General features: G+C 40.6%; 1 protein-coding gene across 2 annotated transcripts in view; it reads right to left on the minus strand.

Moving 5' to 3' along the window:
- Positions 1–17,476, minus strand: part of LOC138756995 (catenin alpha-2) — an 835,014-nt gene that overhangs the window by 526,533 nt on the left and 291,005 nt on the right. Inside the window, exon 1 of one of the 2 annotated variants that reach the window (XM_069923544.1) lies at positions 1,811–1,921. The exons of the other annotated variant lie outside the window; for it this stretch is intronic. The gene's annotated coding sequence lies outside the window, so the exon portion shown is untranslated. Of the gene's footprint in view, positions 1–1,810; positions 1,922–17,476 lie in introns of those variants that run through there. 2 annotated transcript variants of the gene reach the window in all.

Below are 17,476 nucleotides of genomic sequence, written 5' to 3' on the forward strand. Positions count from 1 at the left end.
TATTTCTCGCACTTTTTTTCCAAATCCAGAACTGGTACTCCCAACAGGATGGGGGTGATGTCCTGTGGTATGAATGACTCACTCAATATCTTTGTTGTTTGGACTAACATTATATCCCCATTCAACATTCCTAAAGTTCATTATGGGCAAGGCAGAGGGGTAGAAATGCATCTCGCGTACAATACACCAAGAAACCATCATCCAAATTCCCCTCTCCTCTGTCTACACTTCATGGAAATTTAGCCAAAAATAGTCATACCAAACCAACCACACACTCTCTTCTCTCTCCTCACATTGAGAAGAAGTGAAAGTGGCATCACACACCACCAGATTCAAAGACAGTTTCTTCCCTGCTGTTCTGAATATTACCCTGGTAAAATAATGCCATCCTGCTCTTAACTAACTGATCCCTCTCCCCATCTGTAGCTTTTCACTTTGTACAGTATTTTAACTGTTGTAATTTGTATGGGTTAATTAGCTGGAATGGTTACAAAATGAACTTTCTCAGTGGGCCTCGAAATTGAACATTATATACTGAGTGCTAATGGAGAAGCATTGAAATTTGCTTCCAACATTGAGGTTTATTGAAGTCAATAGAAGATTTGCCAATGGAGAATTGTCTTCTTCATTTCCAGAGGATTATAAACTTCCTCACAAAGTGTTGGGACAATGCTACTTAAACTTGCATTGATCTTCACTAGAACAGTGTGATAGCAAGGACTTGAGGACAAATGAAATAGGAGCAGGTGTAGGCCCTTTGGCCCATTGAACCTTTTTCACCATTCAAATTGATCATGGTTCAACTCTACCAACCTGCTTTTTCCCAATTATTCTTAATTTGTCAACTATGCAAAAATCTATGTTTTAAATATATTTCGTGAAGCAGCCCCTACGGCTTCCTTGGCCAGAGAATTCACAAATTCACTACACTCTGGGTCTCATCTTCCAGTGGAAAATACATTCCTGCCTCTATCCCATTCATAATTTTGCATGTTTTTTAAAGAATCCCCACTCATTTTTCTGAATTCCAGCAAGTATAGTTCCTGGTGATTCAATCTCTTCTCATAGGCTAACATCAACATTGTGGTAAGGTATGCATTCTGTCTGGGGCTATAAAACAAAGTAAGGAAGAATTGTAGACAGCAACAGGTCCCTCCCTGATGAAATTGAAGCATTCCCTGCTCACTTTGAACAGAAGATCATCATGGCCCATCTCTTCGCGAACAAAGATGAACACGGTGCCTTGTAGCTCTTCTGCCCTCACAGAACTTTTTGTAGTTATTGGCACATTGTGATGTGCCACTGTGAATCACGGAACATCATGCAGTGCGATTTTTTGCGAGGCTCTCCCAGTCAGTATGGTTGATATGGAATGACTGGAGATCGCGCTTGATTACGTCTTTGTAGCAAAGACGTGGGGGGCCAACAGGAGTCAACATCACCCACCTCGACAGCGCCAGGTACCCAAGATTGGCCTGACAGAGTATGAACCAGCAAAAAACAACTGGTTTGGACAAAGTCCCTGGCCATGCCCAGAGGACCTGCACAAAGCAGTATTTGTGGACATTTTTAACCTCTCCCTGCTGGAATCAGAAGTTCCCACCTGCACTATTCAGTCCACTATTATCTCGGTGCCAAAGAAAAGCATGGTATCATTTGTGCAAGAACTACTCAGCCTAAGACTGCAAGAGACTGCAGAGTTGTGAATGCAGTTCAGGCTATCAGGTAAATCAATAAACACTCCAGGCATTCTATCGAGATTCACCATTATCTTAGGAAAGCTGGCAACATAATAAAGGACTTATCCCACCTTCGCAACACTCTTCTTTCCCCTTCCATCAGGCAGAAGATGGACGAGCTTCAAAATACGAACCTCTGAATTCAAAACAGTTTATTTCCTGCTGTTTACAGACTCTTGAATGGATCCCTCAATCACAAAAGATGATGTCCCTGCACTGCAATGTTCTCTATACCCTGCACTTCGTCCTTCTGACATTATACTCTGTGTCGATTTGCCTCGATAACACACAAAACTAAACATTTCACTGGATAATTGTACATGCAACAAGAAACAATTTGTTCATTTAGATTCCCAGTCAAAAAAATACTTCACCAATTTCCTGTTTTCTATGGCAAACCCAAGTTTGCATTCATTTACCAAGTTTCCAAGGTTCCCATGTGCCTTAATCTTCTAGATTAGTTTACTATGATGGAGCTTGTCAAAAGGTACACTTGTTCAATTTGACAAATGTGAGGCGTTGCACTTTTGGAGGTTAAATATCAGGGGAATGTATTCATTTAATGGCAGGACTGTTAAAAGCATAAATATTTTAGGTCCACAGATCCTTGAAAGTGGCCACAGAAATAGGGTAATAAAGAATGGTGGGGGATTGTGTGTAAAATTAAATAAGTCATGTTGTTGCTGCAAAGATGGGCTCAGGCTCAAAACATTGGTTATGTATCTTTACCTCCTATGGATGAGCTCTTCCAGCATTTTGGAGTTTTTACGACAATAACAGCATCTGCAGACTTTTGTTTTTCACTCCATGAATAACTTGAGTGTGTAATGTTGGTTGGCTCATTACAGAAATGATGTGGAAGCTTTGGAAAGTGTACAAAAGAGATGTACCAGGATTTTGCTTGGTTTAAAGAGTATGAGAGCTATAAGAAGAGGTTGAAAATACTTAGATTGTTTGATTTGGAGCATCAGAGATTGTGGGATGACCAGATGGAAGTTCAAAAAATGATGAGGCATTAATTGGGTAGTCTAAGCTTGAATCTTTCTCCCAGTGTAAAAATGTCACAAACATACGTGTGTTTAAGAAGGGGGGCAGGGTGAGTTAAAGGTGATGTGTGGGGCATTTTTTATACATAGAGTGTTTTTTTTTAATATGCATGGTGCCTGGAACTGGCTGCCAGAAATAAATCTGCAGGGGTAGAGGGGTATGAGTCAAGTGTAAACAGCAATGTTTTCTTATAAATTTGTCATTATTCTTCGCAACATTCATTGGTTCGCTAACGTGAAATCCCATCTGCGCATATGCAGCTATTATATCCGCTGACTTGCGAGGAGCAGCACGCGTTTTTGGCGCAGGAACTAAGGTGCTGAACCAGTGAGGAATCGCAGTAGAGAAATCCCAAAAAGAGTGCTAAATTAGTGGGCCTGCAGGAACAGAGCCCTGAGGGAGATCGCAGGAGTGCGATCCACAAAATGGAATCACACCCCTGAACGAGCCCACCGGAGAAGGAGGGGATCGGTAAAAATTCTGGGACAGCCAGTGGGAGATTCCCGGGTCCCAGTGAGGGGAGGCCCTGATGTAGCCTTCCGGAGGTGGTAGTGTACTGTAAAAGGTCCGGGACAACCGGCGGGAGGTTCCCAAGTCCCAATGAGGGGCTGGGACAGAGGCAGGGCGGCAAGAGCTCGAGGAGGAACCAAGAAGAGTCCCTGTAGCGTTTTGTTAGCATCAAAAATCCAGTGGGCCTGCCGGGGTGCAGTGTCCAATCTAAGGAACAGCAAGGCCGATCTACCTCCGTTGGAGGTGGAATCAGGAGTCAGTGGCCTACCTTCGTTGAAGGTGGGGCACAAGGTTGGCTGCACTGGCATAAGCTTCGTTGAAATTGGGGTCTTCAAACGATAGCAGCAACGCCGATCTACCTCTGCTGCAGGTGAGATCATGCGACAGAGATCTACCTTCACTGAAGGTGGGGTCCAATTCTGGCTGCACCAACCTGGCTTCGTGGAAGTTGTGGCCTCAAAAAGCAAGCAGTGCTGCATGAGGTGAGCTGCATGAAATGATTGGACGCCAGTATATTGAGTGGCAGCGAGGGGGAGTACCCCACACAAGAGCAGGTAGGACCTGAGCCAAACTTAACACATCATGTAGCAAAGCCACCCACTTGACGGGGGAGAATAACCAGAAAAAGTCAAAATAAGGGCGTGGTCTCTGCACAACGGACACCCGCTCGATTGGTGCCCGAGAGCAAGGCCTGCCAGAGAGCAGAAGTCTTGACCAGCAATGAAATTGTAAGTCGTCTGGACAAATTGGAGGAACTGGTGACGGCCATGGTGAGCAAGTTTCCTACGCCATCAAAGCAGGGGGAGGACATTAATGATTATACATGGAAAGAGGATGGTAATGGAGGCCAATCACCCAAATACTACTCAGGCCAGTCAGGAGGAGAATATACTGGCTATTGCCATGAAGTACCGAGGGGTATTGGCAGCACAGGCAAGAGAACCTGTTGTGTTTCATCCCTATTGCAGGTTTGCGGGGGAATTTAAGTTGGGTCATCCGTGGCATTTTCCCACTCCAAGCAGCTACAGTCAGCTGGTCATTTTTAGGGCAATGCCCTCCATGGAGACAGTGGCAGTAGCATTTTCCCGCTCAAAGTGCTTCACGGAGGTGGGCCCAGAATACACCAGCCCGCAGACAAGGCGGGTCAAGGAAGTGAATGCTACACATTTACAATTGAGTACTTTGGATAATTACAAGCCTTTAAAGGTTGGCTGTGGATTAACGCTATTCTGTGATAGATGGTGTGATATTACCACTGATGCTTCTATTCGGACAGTAAAGGGATATAAAATCAAATGTGATCCACAGAAAACTCCTCCGATAAGGAGGAAGGGTCGATATCCATATACGCACAGACTGCATTTGACAGAAGCTGTACATGCCGAGATCATGGCGTTAAAAAGAAAAAATGTTTTTGAACTTTGTAGCCATGAAAAACATGAGTTTGTATCAAACATCTTCGCGTGACCCAAAAGAAGTGGGCAGCACTAGAGTGATACTGGATCTATCAGATCTTAATGAATATGCCTTGTACAGGCATTTTAAAATGAATAATGTATATTCAGTGTTGCCTAGATTACATAAGGGCCATTACACTTCCTCAATAGATTTGAAAGATGCACATTATTCAGTCTGCCCACAGCTCAGGAAGTTCTTAAAATTTTCCTGGAAGGGAGAACTATGGCAGTATAAAGCTTGCCAAATGGGCTGAGCTCGGCGCCCAGGGCATTTACCAAATTTGCCGAGCTCAGGAAAGAGGGCCGCAGGGTAGTGGGTTAGCTAGATGATACTCTTATCATGGGCAGATTGTTCAAGGAATCAGAAAACCACCTCGAGATTATTAAACCACGTGGGGTTTCTTATACATCCCAAGAAATCAGAGTTGGTGCCTACCAAGAGGTTAAAATTCCTCCGGAACCCCGATATAAGGATATTTGGGACTTAAATATTGTTTTGGACTATCTAAGGCTACTGTCACCAACTTCCAGTTTGGATTTATATAGTGTGTCCCATAAGCTGATAATGCTGGTGGTCTTGACATTGGCCCAGAGGGTAAAAACTTTGTCTCACATTCATATGGACTATATCCGTTGGGAGGAGGACTGTGTAAGCATTCAAGTTACAGATATTTTGAAACATAACCAGCAAGGGAGAATTTGGACAGAATTTTCATTGTATACATATGGGGAAGATGAAAGATTATGTGTGTTGGATTGTTTAAAAAGATACATTGTATGTACAAAACATATTAGACTAAATGAGAAATATCTCTTTATATGCCAAAAGAAACCACATCAATGGGCTACCTCCCAGACTTTGGCCAGGTGGCTGTGGGAGGTCATGAGAGTGTCTGGAGTGGAAATTTTTCAGTTTGGGTCCCATTCAACTAGAGCGGCAGCGACCTTGACAGCCAATGGGGCCAACGTCCCTATATGAGATATTCTCCGCCAGGCAGGATGGAGCAATGTGAGAACCTTTAATAGATTTACAATAAACTGTTATACTTAAAGGGGCTAAGTTTCTCGGCTTCCATCCTACACGCGGCAGTTTGAACAACTCTATGGGAAGGGGACCCATTGAACTGATATTCGACTGTCAGACCACCCGAAGGGGATAAGCCACTGAGCTACAAACTCTCACGTTGGCGAACCAATGTACATTGTGAAGGAAAATGAAGAGCTAAACGAGCACTTACCTGTGCGAAGTTTGATGATTATTATTTGAGCAATGTGAGTTGATGAGTCAATGTGCCCACCTCTCCCCTCTTTTTTCTTGTTTATGGATAACGATGTTTTGGTTCTAATTAACATGTTGAATCACAGGTTCGTGTTATGGTTGGTTCGTTTAATTTAGCTCACTTAAGTTCAGTTGGTTCTCCCTTCTGGAGAGTAAAGGAATGGCTGCGCATGCGCGGGTGGGATCTCACGTTGACTCACCAACTACCATTGCTCGAATAATAATCATCAAACTTCACACAGGTAAGTGCTCCTTTAACTCTTGATTATGTTTGGTGCAAACATGTGGGTCAAAGGGGCTATTCCTTGGTTGTATTATCCTGTGTTCAATGTTCAGAAATAGTATTCTATAATGAGGAATATTGGATCCATCCTACATTATGATGAGGTTCCTGAAAACTGAATTAGGCTTCAACACGAAGGCTAATTTGTTTCTCTTCAGTTGTCCCATTCAAATTCACATTATCAAAAGTGTTTTTTTTTCTTTCCTATTTTGTAGCCCTATTTTCTCAATTCATCTCTTGCTTAGTTGTTCCATATTTTCCCCCTTTGAGAATAAAACTTCTATCATCAAGCAAAGAAATCTAAAAGTTGAAGTGGCTATTTTGTTACACTGCTCAGGAAATCTCAGTTCTCATGCTGAGCTTGTCTGCTCTAGATACTACTGCGAGATGCAATTTACAGCTGGTTCATTGAGTGACAATCAAAAGCCTAAGACATTAAATTAGATTGATTATACAGTGTAGTAACAGGCCATTAAGCTCAAAAGAACTATCTTATTGGTTATGCTTGACACAAATCCCCTCCTACCCATCAGTGTCAGTTGTGGTTCAATAGGTAAAACTCTCATCTCTGAATCAGAAGACTGGGGTTCAAACACCACTCCAGACATGTGTGTGTAAATATCCAGGCTAAAATTCCACTACTTCACTTGGGGAAAACTGCTTTGTGGGAGATGTTATCTTTTGGACTTCTATTTCTTAACAGTGTGGTGGAACAGAGAAAGTATAGGGGTCCAGATCAATAGATCCCTCAAGGTCACGATGCAAGTTGTTAGGGTGGTTAAGAAGGAGTATGGTGTGAAATAGGGAAGGTTTAGATTATTGTAGACTAGAGTGATGGAATTGTGTTATTAATCTTTAGTTATATATATATATTTATTAGTAAAAAAGACCGCAGAGCCAACCTCACTGACAAAAGACAAAGGAGGAAAAACCCAACACCTAACCCCAACCAACCAATTTTCCCCTGCAATCGCTGCAACCATGTCTGCCTGTCCCGCTTCGGACTTGTCAGCCACAAACGAGCCTGCAGCTAACGTGGACATTACCCCTCCATAAATCTTCGTCCGCGAAGCCAAGCCAAAGAAAGAAAGTAAAGGAATGATGGGCTGAACAGACACCACAGACCCTTCCTCACAGAAACCATTTTGAAAGTCAAAATGTCGGTTAAACCATTGTTGGCTGAAGCCAGAAAACCTGAAGTGATTCTTCATTGAAATGTTGAATACAATATTGTCTGCTAAGGAGGAGTACAGTCAGTCTGCTGACTGAGCTGGGCAGACAACGTGGAAGCAATTTCTCGTTAACTTTTGGAGAAGTTGGAACTTCAAACACACGGGAAAACATTTGGTCAAACAAAGCAGGCCTTTGTTTGATAATTTGTTTAAACAGCCATGAGGCCATTTGCCATGATTTGTGTTTTTGGAGAAATGAAACAAAATCAACAGTGACTTCATGCAATATCATTAAACACATTTGAAAAGCTGCATTTTAATATCGCACCAAGAAACACCTGAGGAGAGAAATGCAGTAGTGTTTGCTCAGAGAGATACTATTGGTGTTGTATTCCCTTTTTCAAGGGAGGAACACAGAACTGCATTGGCTTCAGAAAGGATGGCCACTTTCCTTCTTGTCATGGTCAAGAGAGAGAGAGCAGTGCTGTGGTGGCATTTTAAATAGCCACTTGTGACTGACGCAATTCTGGGTAAAAGAAAGTAAGATCATTCTTGTTTCTGGATCATAACCTTTGTGATGGTTACTTAATCAGGCTCATACCTGTGAAATCATTGTGGAAGAAAATGCAAGCTCTGAAACCTCCATGCAAGAGAGATAAATAATTCGTATGAAGAAACAATTCTCTGAAAACAAGTCTAAATGGATTTCATGAGTTTGGAGATGTCTGATGCCTCATGCCTACTCCATAATTGCTTTTTAGTAATGTAATAGAATATTCTGAGATATTTTTGGGAGATAAATTGAGAAAAGTAGGGTAGGTGACATACATGCACACACTTTAAAGCAGATCTTATTTGAAGTATTGGAGATTTCATATCCACAGTACTTTGCAGAATCTGTGCAGAATGCCTATGCATTTCACAGGTGGTTGTTAATTGAATTGACATCATGAATGAATGGACTATTGTCTTTGAAGCCACAGAAAGCAGACAGGTTTCCTACTGATATCTTTTTTGCAAGGCTTTTGACAAGATTGCTCAGAGGTCATTGAGGGGTTCTTGTTTACCTAAAAACAATAGATTAACAGACTGACTTCTGTTGTTTGCTGCAGAAGGTCAGGCGTTTTTTGCAAGAGAGAGAGAGAGAGAGAGAGAAAGAGTCACATGGGCTTTCTGTCAGTTTGAGTCTCAGTGTCTCAGAGAGAGAAAGAGAGAGACAGAAGGGAGTCTTGAATTGTGTGTGACACAGAAAGCTGTAATAAGCCAGGAGAAGCTTGTTGGAACTGAAACAGAAGCTCTCAAGTGGCAGATGGCTGGAAGTGCTATCTGTCTGATGTTTCTCTTAGAATAAGTGGAACGAAAGGAACTCTGTGTAGCCTGAAAGAAAGAGGTGATCATCTGGAGAACTCTAATGGGGCCAGTTCCATCAGCAAGACTTTGAGGTGACTAATGGTGGTACCTCAGTTGTGGAAATCTAGGAACAACACACCTCTCTCTGCAAACCTACAAGAACATTCCTGAGTGGTTACCATTTACCTTTCGACCACCAAAACCTGGTGAACTTTTTATACATGTTAAATTCTGTGCACAGTATAAAAATTTCCTGCAACCAGAGAACTTGGAAGAATGAGAAGTGAGATTGAACTGTGAACCAAAGAACTTTCTTAAATTTACACACACATTACATACACAAGCGCTTAGAATTAGAAGAGAGTTAAGTTAGGTTAGTTAAGTTAATAGTGATGAGTTAAAGTTTGATTCTGTTTTGATGTTTCAAGATAATTAAAAACAACTTTTTTTAAATAACCATTTGTCGTGGTCAATCTGTTGCTGCTGGGTTTTGGGGTCCTTTGGGCGCATAACAGTAACAATTTAAAGAAACTGAGTTTCTAAACAAAATTGACTGAAATTTAAAATCACCACCTCAGAATCATGCCTGAACTCTAATGGTTATGCATGCACACACACATATTCATTTATGCATAGTGGAGTTGTTAGAGTTAAGTTTAAAGTGAGAAGTGTTATATCATTAATAGTTCGGCGGGCAGCAACCTCCTTTGAAGAAGACAACAGAGCCCACCTCACTGACAAAAGACAAAGGAGGAAATACCCAACACCCAACCCCAACCAAGCAATTTTCCCCTGCAGCCGCTGCAACCGTGTCTGCCTGTCCCGCATCGGACTTGTCAGTCACCAACAAGCCTGAAGCAGACTTGGACATACCCCTCCATAAATCTTCGTCCGCGAAGCCAAGCCAAAGAAGAAAAAGATTAATGAAAAATATTGTTTTGAAGATACAAATGTCTTGGTGAATTTCTATTGCTGCTGGTCTAGGTACATATCAACAAGCTTTATATAGATCAGGACAATATCGGCCTACTCTGTGCTGTCATGTTCCATGTTCTAAGTTTTACCACTTCATATTCATGGCATTGCTTCAAAGATGAGCAGTGAAGTTAACCAGTGTTTTCCCCATCCTCAATCCCTCAATTGACCTTGCTAACAAAAAGATAGTTTGGTCATTGTCAATGACAGCTTGCTGTGAAAAAATTGGTTTTTCTAGATTGGAAATTACAATGGTGACAATTTTGCAAAGATATTTGATTGGATGTAAAGAGCTTTGCAAGTTTCATGAAGTTTTGACCAGATAAATGCTAGTTTTTTTTTCTTCTAAGCCAATCAACATTTCCCTCTCATGTTCATTTAGCTTTCATTTGGATGTATCAATGTCATTTGCCTTAACTCTTCCTGGCAGTAGTGAATGAATTTTAATCGCAACATGGAGAACATCTCAACCATTCAGATTTTCAAGTTTGTTGCAGGTCGGATATCCAGAATAAAGATTGAAATTTCTATTATATTTATATATTGCATATCTTACATATTCAAGTTTTGATTATCAGCAATTTTTATATCTTGGAGTAACTGCAGTATCTTTACACAATAGATAGCACTGCTCTGACATGTCATCAGAATAAAAAAAAACCATGACTTGTCTCTACTTTTAGTACCTGACTGTTACACATTAAAATGGCCTTTGAAATGAATTGTGACAGTAACAGTGTCATTCATGAATAATTAAGGTACAAGTTCAGTGACGAAACATGGGTTAAGAGAGCCATTAACTGTAACACAGGAAAAGAATGACTAATAAATCCTACACTTTAAACGATTCTAATATAATTAAATTAACACATCTTTCTTGATGTCAAAAAAAATGTCTGAAGTAAACAATCAGAACTATTGTGGTAAATAAACTGCTTCTAATTGTTTCAAGGAGGGAAATGTGCCTTATAGAAGATGTTAGCATTTGGGGATTTCAGGAGGTATAATTAACTAAATATACACCTGCTCAATATTTGTATATTTCCTTACAGCATAGATGGAGGTTATTTTGGTTCACGTCAGTCCAAATGGGAATCCCATTCCCCACAAATTATCCCTGCAACATTTCTATCAACTTCCTCCAAATTTTATTGGCAATTTACAGTGGCCAATCTGCATGTCTTTTGGAGGTGAGCTGAAAATGTAGCACCAGATGTAAACCCACATGGTCACAGGGAAATACCACATGAGCAGGACCAGAGATCAGGATTGAACATAGTTATTAGAGCTGTGAAGTCACAAGATCACAAGATATAGGAGCAGAAGTAGGGCCATTGGCCCATCGAGTTTCTTCTGCCATTCTAATCATGAGCTGTTCCATCCACACACTCACTTCGTAACCCTATTAGGTGTGCCACTGTGCCTTCCTTTCACTAAAAACTATTAAAAATTGAATTATTCTGAAAATTAATGTTCCACCCTGTTCTTAAATGCAACCAAACAGAAATTGTCTTATTTCTTTTATCCTTTTGATTATAGGCGACCCTGCATTGCGGCCATAGAGAAATGGAAACTTACCCATACATAACTTGTAAATTGCCATCTGAAAGTTGAGATACAGAATAAAATCTACCCTCACTGAATTTATGTTTAAGAAGATAAATAAATAAACTCAAAATTGTTTTCCAACTTGACACATTCTCAGATAACAGAGTTTTGGTTACGGAAATTTGAGATATTGACTATATTTGAGGAAAATAATCCCTGTAATTCAGGGGTTGCCTGTACAATCTAACACATCTATAGTACTGTATCCATTCCAAGTACTAATAATTCCAACAGCTCTCTTCTCCAAACAACATTTATATGAATCTAATCTCACTTTCCATACAATTGCTGCTTTAACTGTGATTAAATACGTTGTATAATATATTTTCTAAATATCAACTAACCCTAAACACAACCTACTAACAGGATAATAATTCTTGTTAACTGCTTTAACAGTTTCAAGTATGTATTGCTGTATTGCAATATTACCTGGTACCACAAACTCAACTCTACTGTTTTCTATTTGGATTCCTTGATGGGACATCATCTTCATTCCTCTGTTTTGCATTTCATTTTCTGTTGACACTTACCTTTTCTCCTCTCTGCTGTCCCAATTGTGGGTCTGAATCATCACCTCTGATTTCCCACACTGGATTATTTCCATTGTATGCATTTTGGCTAAAACTGTTTTGAGACTTTTTTTTAATAAAATGTAATTCAAACAACGAACAATGACAAAACACCAACACATCAAAACATGCTACTTACATTGTTAGACATTTGCGCGAAACAGTAAGTCAATACTGCCATACGTTTACATGCAATTTACATTTTCAAATTAAAATCTTGTTGTTACTATATATGACGCATATGATCCCCTGGGGTTGGGGTGGGGGGGGTGGGTGGCCTCACCTTTCCCGGAACTCGGCCACTGTCCCCTTGCTTTTACTCTAAGGATACACAAGTCCCATACCCTTGAAAGCAGAGTTTTCAACTCTTTTGATGCTCCTTAACCACGTTGTATTAATAAGTCCAGGCCCACGTGCAGGCATCACATCAAACTCTTGAATCACCTTCACTTTGTAATTCATTCTTCCCTCAAGGAAGTAGTGTAGTCTGAGCTTGAATCAACTTATTCAGTAACTCCATTAACTATAGAAGACTTGAATATATTAAGTTATTTCCCAAGGCTCATGAAATAGCATCCACCTGAATCACGCCATCTGATTCACTGGAAATTACTTTGTAATACCATGCTCTACCAAGCTTTCAATTTTCCTCTTTATCGGTGGATCTTTCAAATGTTACAACAGTCACCCTAAAGGTCAGTGCTGTCCCTTACTGTCCAAACAGATCAGAATTCTCCCTCCAAATTGCTTACTTTGGAGTAAACATTCCTTTTCTTCCTGAAAGAGATAAATCATTGTCAAATCAAATGAAACTATGAAATGAACCTGCTCACCATGTTCCACCCGTCATTCTTAGACCACACAGCGTGGGTTTTCCTTTCTGTCTCACTTGGTACCTTGCATGGCAGATTTGATGCTCTATCTAACCGTGTTCCCCACTGATATGATCTGCCTAAGTTTCTCAATGTCAGTAGACTGCAATCTTCATATTACTTGCTGTCCTGCCGTGAACTGAAGATGCGTGGAGCCTCAATAGTAGACTATCAACATTGCAATACCATGACTTTCAAAAATATTCATAATATTCTGTTTATTTCTTAAAAAGTGTGCTCTTTGTTGGTCTTACTAATTTGCAGTAAAACGCAAGAATAAAAATGACTTTCCAATAGCTACATTCAACAAACTCCAGACCACTTTCTTCCACTGCATTAGAACACCATCAAGAATATATTGACCCAACTCCTGGCTTATTTTCTCCCTCTTTTGCCTCTCTCCTTCCTTCAAGAGTGGAGTAACATTCAAAATCTTCCTGTCCTCTTGAATCATCATGTGATTCTTGAAAAATTACTGCAAATGTGTTTACAATCTCTTCAGCTATCTGAGGATTGAATTTAAGAGCTTCAATTGCTCAAGGTACTGGATCAAACGGTTTCTCAACTCGACCCACAAGGATTCAACATTCACTGATCGTATTCCCCTTCTTCGTAAGGATTTTATCACAATATTTTTAACCAACAGAGCCATCCTGCCCCCTCCGCCTACCTGTTACTAGGATATATCAACCAACAAATCATTTTTATTGAAGGCAGTTAACACTCCGATTTGTGCAATGGATAAAAATACACCATACATAGTTTTTAAATGTGTAAACCAAAACATAAATTCTCCCTGTTGAGGTAAAGAAAAATAGTGGGGAGGTAATGAAGCATATAAGGATAACCGAGGAGGTAGTGATGGCTGTGTTGAAAAAGATAAAGGTGGATAAATCTGTGGGACTGGACAAAATATTCCCAAGGACACTCAGGGAGGCAAGTGGACAGATAGTGGGGCCATTAACAGAGATATTTAGGATGTCACTGGCCACGGGGGTAGTGCCAAAGGATTGGAGGGTGGCACATGTGGTTCCGCTGTTTAAGAAAGGGTCTAAATGTAAACATGGGAATTATAGGCCCGTGAGTCTGACGTCTGTGGTGGGCAAGTTGATGGAAAGTGTTCTGAGGGATGGTATTTACAATTATTTGGAGGTACAGGGATTGATAGGGAGTAATCAGCATGGTTTTGTCAGGGGTAGATCATGCTTGACAAACCTGATTGAGTTCTTCGAGGGGGTTACAAAAAAGGTTGATGAAGGGAAAGCTGTGGATGTTGTCTATTTAGACTTTAGTAAAGCTTTTGACAAAGTTCCCCACAGGAAAAAAGGTGGAGGTATTAGGTATAAATGAGGAGGTAGTGAAATGGATTCAGCAATGGTTGGATGGGAGATGTCAGGGAGTAGTGGTAGAAAATTGTTTGTCCAGTTGGAGGCCAGTGACTAGTGGAGTTCCTCAGGGATCGGTCCTGGGTCCACTATTGTTTGTTATATATATTAACGATCTGGAAGTAGGGGTGGAGAATTAGATAAGCAGTTTTGCGGATGATACAAAGATTGGTGGTGTTGTGGACAGTGAGGAAGATTACCGTAGATTAAAAGGTGATTTAGGAAGGCTGGAGGTGTGGGCTGAGAAGTGGCTGATGGAATTTAATACAGATAAGTGTGAGGTGTTACATTTTGGAAAGGCAAATCTAAATAGGTCATATGCATTAAATGGTAGGCTATTGAGATGTGCAGAGCAACAAAGGGATTTAGGAGTTGTGGTAAATAGTACCCTCAAGGCTGATACTCAGGTAGATGGTGTGTTGAAGAAGGCATTTGGAATGTTGGCCTTCATAAATCGGAGTATTGAATTCAAGAGTAGGGAGATTATGATGAAATTGTACAAGGCATTGGTGAGGCCAAATTTGGAGTACTGTGTACAGTTTTGGTCACAAAATTATAGGAAAGATATAAACAAAATAGAGAGAGTACAGAGAAGGTTCACGAGAATGTTGACAGGATTTCAAGGTTTGAGTTACAGGGAAAGGTTGTGCAGACTGGGGCTTTTTTCTCTGGAGCGTAGAAGATTGAGGGGGGACTTGATAGAGGTGTTTAAGATTTTAAAAGGGACAGATAGAGTAAATGTGGAAAGGCTTTTTCAATTAAGAGTGGGGGAGATTCAAACTAGAGGGCATGGTTTAAGATTGAAGGGGGAAAATTATAAGGGGAACATGAGGGGAAATTTCTTTACGCAAAGGGTGGTGGGGATGTGGAATGAGCTTCCGACAGGCGTGATCGAGGCGGGATCATTGGTTACATTTAAGGAAAGACTAGATCGTTACATGGATAGGAGAGGACTGGAGAGGCATGGACCGGGCGCTGGTCAGTGGGACTAGGAGGGTGGGGATTTGTTGTGGCATGGACTAGTAGGGCTGAACTGGCCTGTTCTGTGCTGTAAGTTGTTATATGGTTATATACATAGAATCTCCAGTCTCTCCTCATAGCTGAAATGTTTATCCCAGGCAACATCCTGCTGAATCTCCTCTGCACTTCTCTTGCACGACCACATGCTTCCAATCATGTGGTGCCCAGAACTGCAGGCATTTGGGGATAAAGTTGGAGCACAGCCTTCCTGCTTTCACATTCATTGCCTCAACTGAGAAAGCTGAGCCATCCATATAAGAAATTGGACCTCGCCTTCTCTGGCAGTCAACATTATCATAGCTGATCTGGCTGTGTACACAGTTTCACCTACCTGCCTTTTACACAAAACCCTTAATTCCCCTACTTTGCTAAATTCTATCCAACTATGTCTTAACTGTATTTAATGAGGTAGCCTCTACTGCTTGTTTGGCAGAGAATTTCTCTACTTTCTGGGAAAAGCACTTTCTCCTCAATTCTGTCCTAAATCGACTCCCTCAAATTTTGTTGCTTTGTTCCTTAGTTCTAGTCTCAGCTACCAGTGGAAATAACAGTCCTGCCTCTACTTTTCTATCTCTTTCATAATTTTATTCTGCATGAATGAGAAGTGATGCACTTTGGAATGTCAAACCTAAGGAGAGAGTATGTGGGGATCTTGAGATTAAACTCCATAGATGCCTCAAAGTTGCCACGCAAGTTGATCAGGTGCTAAAGAAGTTGTTTGTCATGCTGGTCTTCATTAATCAGGGTATTAAGTTCAAGAGCCATGAGATAATATTGCAACTTGATAAAACTGGTTAGACCACACTTGGTGTAATGCAATTCTGATCACCTCATTATATGAAGCATAAAGAAGCTTTAGATAGGGTTTAGTGGAGATTTACCAGGATGCTGCCTGGATTCGAGAACATGTCTAATGATGCAAGGATGACCAAGCTATAGGTTTTCTCTTCTGAGTGACGAAGGATAAATGGTGATTTAATAAAGGTATATAAAATCACGAGAGGCATTGGTAGGCTGGACGATAACAAGTACCAGAGGACATCAGTTCAAGGTGAGTGAAGGAAAGTTTGGAGATGTCAGAGGCATGTAAAGTTTTTTACATAGACGATAGGAAATGTTTAGTATTTATTGTGAGGAAAATATAGGTTGGCACAGCGCCGAAGGCCTATACTCTGCTCTAATGTAATGTTCTCGAGTGGTGGGTGTCTGGAGTGCATTGCTAGGATGGTGGTGGATGCTGGTGTAATAGGAACATATAAAAGACTCTTAGACAGGCATATGGATTTAAGACAAACAGAGGGTCATGGGTATGTGTTGGGAAGGTTTAGATTGTTGTGGAGTAGGTTTATGTAGGTTGGGAGAATATCATGGGCTGTAAGGCCATTCTGTGATGTAATTTTCAATGTTCTAGGTGGGACTAATGTAGGTTTTCTTTTTTGTCAATGAGAGTAGTTGGTAAGAAGGGCTTGTTTCCATGCTGTGTGATTCTATGACGATCCTAGTATTCATCAATGGAGCCTGAGACCCAAAGATTCATGCTTGCCTAATTAATCATCTCAGAAGGCATCACCTTACATTTATGTGGATATAACTCTATCTGCCATTTATCAGCTCATTTCATTGGTAGATTAATATCACACTTTAGCTGACTATCCTCTATAATGTTCATAACTCTGCAAATCTTTGTATCATCTGCAAACTTTATGATCATGCCTCCAACATCCACAAAATTACCCTGTGTTATCAACAGAAATTATCCCAGTATCAAGACTCAAAGAGCACTGCCAGTAATAGGAATCCAACCCACACCATCAATCCTTAGTGTCCTTGCCTCAAAATAACACAATATCAATTTTGAAATGTTCTGCTGACCTCAAATCCCAACAGATTTGAGAGTAAAAAGAGCTCCCTTTTCCAGAAGCATCTGAAATAAAATATTTCTGGCAATATTTAAACCATAATACTCTACTTTTTTAAGGTTATGGATAGAAATAAGGAAAATTAGGAACCATGTTACCATCCCAAAAATCATTAACTAAGTCACAACCTGCCCCAGTCAAAACCATTTTGACTGTCCCTAATCTAACCATGTCTTTACAAATGTGTGGACTCCCTTTTCATAAGTATGAACTCCAGTTTTTTCCCTAGCACTGAAGTCAAGTCAAGTTTATTGTCATCTGATTGTACAAGTACAGCTTGATGAAAGAGTG

The sequence above is a fragment of the Narcine bancroftii genome, chromosome 3 (genome assembly GCF_036971445.1).
Source record: "Narcine bancroftii isolate sNarBan1 chromosome 3, sNarBan1.hap1, whole genome shotgun sequence".
In the NCBI taxonomy this organism is placed as follows: domain Eukaryota; kingdom Metazoa; phylum Chordata; class Chondrichthyes; order Torpediniformes; family Narcinidae; genus Narcine; species Narcine bancroftii.